The sequence below is a fragment of the Pinus tabuliformis genome, chromosome J (genome assembly GCF_031772625.1).
Source record: "Pinus tabuliformis cultivar Carrire ecotype Pingquan chromosome J, CPIR1, whole genome shotgun sequence".
Taxonomy (NCBI): domain Eukaryota; kingdom Viridiplantae; phylum Streptophyta; class Pinopsida; order Pinales; family Pinaceae; genus Pinus; species Pinus tabuliformis.
This window is the reverse complement of record NC_142295.1, coordinates 706838148-706844504: the sequence shown is the minus strand read 5'-3', so window position 1 is coordinate 706844504 and position 6357 is coordinate 706838148. Positions and strand designations below refer to the sequence as shown.

Here is a 6357-nt window from a genome sequence, read left to right as displayed (position 1 = left end):
GTGATCTTATTTGGAGGCCTTTATACATGTCTGAACTCCCATCCATCGAGATTCAAAACACTTTTTTCGCTTCTTGTATTGAAGAGACCTTGTTGCCCACCTCCCACCAGCAGTTAAATATTTTCCCATTGCTATTGGTTATAATAAGTCTCTATTCCCGATAGAAAATCACCATTTTGAGTTTTGCATCCTTTCCTTGCTATGCCCAAATACGATGCCTTCCATCTTTGCCTGATTTTGAAAAACTTGGCTTACAGTCTTCCAATGTAACCATGCACATCTCTAAACCCCATGTCCAGCTTCCTCAGTGTTGCCCTGAGCAATATGGCCTGCCCTTGTATATCGTTCACTCTGGTTGATTGTTTTAGATTTGTTATCCAAAAACTTGCCTAACATAAGTGGAATGTGACCATGTTTATCTCTAAACACTCCCCTGCCCTTGCAAGGCTTGGGTTACCCTTTGGATGCTCCATTAATATTGAATTTAAAGCATGCCTAACATTCCTCCATTGTGACCATGTTCATCTTTGAACCTCCAATGTCCCTTCCCCAGGGCTGGTCTGTGGAAGGCATGGCTTGCCCTTGAATGCCCTCCATCTCTTCTTGGTTGTTAGATAAGGATTCCAAAATCTTGGCTAAAATCTGCATAATGTGATCAAGCTCGTTTCTCGACATTCCCCTCCCTATGCATTGCCTGGTTTGCTCCTGGATGCTCCATCAAAGATGGATTTAACCCATGATGACTGACTTCGAGTTTGCAATATGCCTTTCTTAGCCCCATGTCTGGTCATGAAAAAATTACTTACTGGACTTTTTGAAGGTATAAGTAATTTCAAGATGATAATGAAGAAATACTTGACATAGTTGAAATTTTATAATGTTCTACAAAGTGGATAATTCAATTCTCAGGAAGTGTTGTTAGTTGGACTGAATAAAATTAACCATGATGGTTTCCTTGATTGGGATTGTTGTAAAAAAAAACATTTTTGTTCTGTGTTTGAATGGATGGTCTCAGATTGACTCATCCTTTTTGGATAGGGACAAAGCATATATAATAAGCTTCACATTTAGCGATTATTATGGAAGAAATGTAAACACACAGTTTGAGACAAATAGATTCCAAAATATTAGTATCTTAAAAAAGAAAGCCATTTACGTTTATGTTTTTTAAATAAGGTTTTTAAATATACTCTCTATCATTCATATTCCCATGTACTACCTACCCATGTACTGCTATATTTTCTTTTTTTTAATGTGTGTTGTGTATATGTGTGGATGTTTATGTCATGTGTCTGTGAATCTGTGCTAACTGAGATTGTGAATCTATGATAACTAAGATTGAAAGAGAGAGCTGAGAGCTTTGGCAGAGGAGAAGATGGAGAATTGATGAGCTAACTTAAATTTACCAAAATCAATAGGGAACCTTAAGCACCTCGAACTGATTGTCCTCCATAAGATTAATCTTAAAACTTTGCTGGATGAATTTTGTCATTTGGTGTCGTTGAAACGATTGGAGTTAACAAGTTGCCCAAATCTAAAGTCACTGCCAGATTCCTTTGGGTACTTAATAAACTTGGATTACATCGATCTGTCTCACTCTTCTCATTTGCAGGTGCTTCCAAAGTCTTTCGGTAATTTAATAAACCTGAAATACATAGGTCTGTCTCACTCCCTACAGTTGCAGATGCTTCCAGGTTCTTTTGGTAATTTAATTTGTCTTATATCTTGATTTGAGTTGCTGGTATAATTTGACCGTCTCTAGTGAAACACTGGGAAACATTAACACACTTGAATGTTTAGATGTTCCCTATTGTAAGAACATTGAAATATTACCTCCGCAAATAGCATATCAAAAGTACCTAAAAAAATTAGATCTTAGGGCTACAAACATAAAAGAATTTCCAAATGAAATTGGAGACTTTGGCGATTTAGAAGTTCTGGAAATAGGGAGCCCTTCACTAGGCAGTCTACCACTTTCACTTGGTCACTTGAAGATCTTAAAGGAATTGAGGCTCGAGAATTGCAGTGAATTGAAACATTTGCCGATGACTATTTGACTGTTGACTCAGTTGAGAGTATTGAATTTTCGGTTGCAAACATTGAATAATTTATAATCTCCCAATGACAACTGCATGCCTCGGCTACAAGTCTTAGAATTTTATAACACAAAATTATCAGAGGTATCATTTGCCACAGGTGTCTCCCCCATCCTTAAATATGTCTCCCTCAGGTTTTGTAATCATTTGGTGGAGGTCGGAACATTGCCAAAGACTCTCATAAAACTAGAATTGACTAATTGCTCTAACTTGAGGAAAATAGCAGGGCTTTCTGGTCTTCCAAAACTTCAAGTGCTGGACATTAGTTGGTGCAAAAATGTAGAGGAGCTTCCAGGTATTGAAACGTTGGTATCTTTGAAAGAGTTGCAGGCATATGATTGTGCGAAGCTGAAGAGCATACGGGGATTGGTCGAACTGACAAAGCTTCGGGTATTAAATGTTCATGGGTCTCTAGCGAAACACTGGGAAACATCAGCACACTTGAATGTTTATATGTTTCCTATTGTAAGAACATTGAAATATTACCTCCGCAAATAGCATATCAAAAGTACCTAAAAAAATTAGATCTTAGGGGTACAAACATAAAAGAATTTCCAAATGAAATTTGAGACTTGGGCGATTTAGAAGTTCTGGAAATAGGGAGCCCTTCACTGGATAGTATACCACTTTCACTTGGTCACTTAAAGATCTTACAGGAATTGAGGCTCGAGAATTGCAGTGAATTGAAACATTTGCCAGTGACTATTTGACTGTTGACTCAGTTGACTGAGTTGAGAGTATTGAATTTCCGGTTGCAAACATTGAATAATTTAGAATCTCCTAATGACAACTGCATGCCTCAGATGAAAGTCTTAGAAGTTTATAACACGAAATTATCATAGGTATCATTTACCACAGGTGTCTGCCCCATCCTTAAATATGTCTCCCTCAGGTTTTGTAATCATCTGGTGGAGGTCGGAACATTGCCAAAGACTCTGATAAAACTAGAATTGACTAATTGCTCTAACTTGAGGAAGATAGTAGGGCTTTCTGGTCTTCCGAAACTTCAAGTGCTGGACATTAGTCAGTGCAAAAATGTAGAGGAGCTGGCAGGTATTGAAACGTTGGTATCTTTGAAAGAGTTGCAGGCATATGATTGTGCGAAGCTAAAGAGCATACGGGGATTGGCCGAACTGACAAAGCTTTGGGTATTAAATGTTCATGGGTGCTCCAAGTTAGAAGGGCTGCCAGGTATCCAACATTGTATGTCGTTGGAGTACACTGATGCTAAGGGTTGTCCTAAGCAGTGGGCTGAGGTGGGATTACTGGAGCAGTTGCAGCAACAAGTGAAGGTGCTTGAAATGTGAAAAGCAAAGAAATAAATTTGAAATGAATGCACAATTTAAGTCTTAGCAAAAGGTTATATGTCAGGCAAAGTTTGTATTCTAAGATGTTAGATTGTTGAGGGAGGTTGTGTAGTTGCCTTTCGACAATCCAAATTAAAACATTATGGAGAAAGTGCAAGGTCTGCCTAGCATATAGCCTTGGTAGATTCTCTGATGAATGTTACCCATATAGCTCACGATAGGACGCATATTTGCCTTGCTGTTCTGTGTTTGAATGGATGGTCTCAGATTGACTCATCCTTTTTGGATAGGGACAAAGCATATATAATAAGCTTCACATTTAGCGATTATTATGGAAGAAATGTAAACACATAGTTTGAGACAAATAGATTCCAAAATATTAGTATCTTAAAAAATAAAGCCATTTACATTTATGTTTTTTAAATAAGGTTTTTAAATATACTCTCTATCATTCATATTCCCATGTACTACCTACCCATGTACTGCTATATTTGCTTTTTTGTAATGTGTGTTGTGTATATGTGTGGATGTTTATGTCATGTGTCTGTGAATCTGTGCTAACTGAGATTGTGAATCTATGATAACTGAGATTGAAAGAGAGAGTTGAGAGCTTTGGCAGAGGAGAATATGGAGAATTGATGAGCCAACTTAAATTTACCAAAATCAATAGGTCACCTTAAGCACCTCGAACTGATTTTCCTCCATAAGATTAATCTTAAAACTTTGTTGGATGAATTTTGTCATCTGGTGTCGTTGAAACGATTGGAGTTAACAAGAAGGAACTTGCAAAAGAAGAATGGAGATCAAGATGGGAAGACCGACTCTACAATATAAAGCAGAGAGCTAATGTTAGAGATGTGGGTCAAGCATCATCTTGGGGTGCCAAGATGCGCCAGCAGAACTATTCGACTTCCAATTGATAAATTTTCTAGCTTTTCTAGATGTACTTATCATACAACGGACAAAGTGAAGAGAGGCTATGTAACCAGGAGAAGCTACATCAGCTTCAGGCCTTTTCTGCTGTGGCCTTCCCTATTTATACTTACCCTGTTGCACTGTATGCATGTAGATATGCAAGTTAATAACTGAGAATACTTTGAAATTTGTTTCAAAGTACGAGTTTAGTGAATGCCATGTTCTAGAGCTTATTGTGTCCATTCTATTTAGAGATATTTGAGGCTAAGGATGTGTTGACACTTTAGCCTTTACCTGAAGGATTATCATCCAAAGATCATATTGTATCTACACTTTCTTTGTATCATAAATATGCGGTTTCACTAAGATCAATAATTTTCATAGTGGAGCAATGCCAACGGATTTGGGCCTTTATAACCTGAATTTTAGTAATTACCTTTTCTGATTTGATATGTCGGGTCTTAGGCCATCCAAACCAACTTACAATTTTAGTTATAACTTTACAATTTTCCTTGGAATGTAAATGAATGGAATGTCAATTAAAGCAGGAGGCTTACGGGACTGTACTGAAGTTTTCTTGGTTGCTTCCTTAAAGACTATATGTTATATAAGAATCACAAATTGACAGAATGAGTTCAACCAAACCAGGATGCTTGCAGTACTGCATTGAACTTTTATGCTTGCGTCATTTTAGACAATATATGTCATATAAGCATCACAAATTGATAGAATGAACTACTAGTAATGGATTTGAATTAGACATGCGGGTTACATTTGTTGCTTTACTTACACAATGACTCATAATACAACATGATGTGAAATGCCAAATAATACCTAACAAATGTGTATTCTCCATGATGAAGTAGCTAATTTATAGATAAAAACTAACACTTTAAAATTGTTTTATAGTTTTTTGGAAGCATCATGAAATTGACATTGAAACAGTGAGAAAACATCATCAAGAATGCAACAATTTAGGGCCCATGAACTTGAAAGCTTGTAGGTGATTCTGTCAGATTGAGAAAGCTTGTATTGGAAACTTGATTTAAAATGTTACCAAATTCCATTCATGGGTCTCGAAGCTCGCAAGTTCTCTATTCTTCATGATGGAGTAGCAATAATCTCTGTTCTTCATGATGGAGTAGCTATTTTATAGATAGAAATTAAAACTTATAAAATTGTTTTGTAATTTTTTTTGGAAGCATCATGAAATTGACATTGAAATAGTGAGAAAACATTATCAAGAATGCAAAATTTTAGGGGCCATGAACTTGAAAGCTTGTGGGTGATTCCCATCAGTTTTTATTGGAAACTACATTTAAAAATGTTACCAAATTCCCTTCCTGGGTCTTGAAGCTCCCAAGTTCTGTGCTGTGGTTTTTAAGGACATTTAATATCCTCATGGTTTATATCGAAAGAGGTCACAATTTTGTCTGGGCAGCAAATTCCGAAATTTGACTGTGGGAGTGTTTAAATTGTTTTTGGATGGCGGAAATGGATTTAGCATCCATCATGAATTCTTGGGTGCCCAAAATACTGAAGCTTGACCCCTGTAATTGACATTTTCAAAAAAATTAGCTGGATTTTTCCAAAATCATGCTGTAATTTCTATCATTTTCTGTGCAAAATTAAGGCACTCAAAATTCTAAAACTTGACAACTATAATCCACTTTTTCAAAAAATTTAGCTAAATTTTTTCAAAATCATGCTGGAATTTTTATTATTATCATGATCGCTCCAACAATTTTTCATGCATTTTCAAATATGGAACGACGAGCATGATGTTGTTCACAATGTCGTATCATTTCTTTCACCTCTTCCATTACAATCTAATAGTATTTTCTAATAACTCCATAAATAGGTGGCATATGGAAAAATTACATCTCAGGGATTTGAAAAAAAAAAAAAACAACAGCAACAACAACAACAATAACAACAACATTAAAATAAATCCATTTTACGAATACACATAACTAACTATTGCAATTGTAACTCATTATCATCCACCCTTGCTTTCAACAATGTCCATCCACATGTCC

General features: G+C 36.3%; 1 pseudogene; it reads left to right on the top strand.

Annotated features, from left to right (window-relative positions):
- Positions 1 to 2887: 2887 nt before the first annotated feature.
- LOC149228744 (uncharacterized) lies at positions 2888 to 3403 on the top strand (annotated as a pseudogene).
- Positions 3404 to 6357: the final 2954 nt, after the last annotated feature.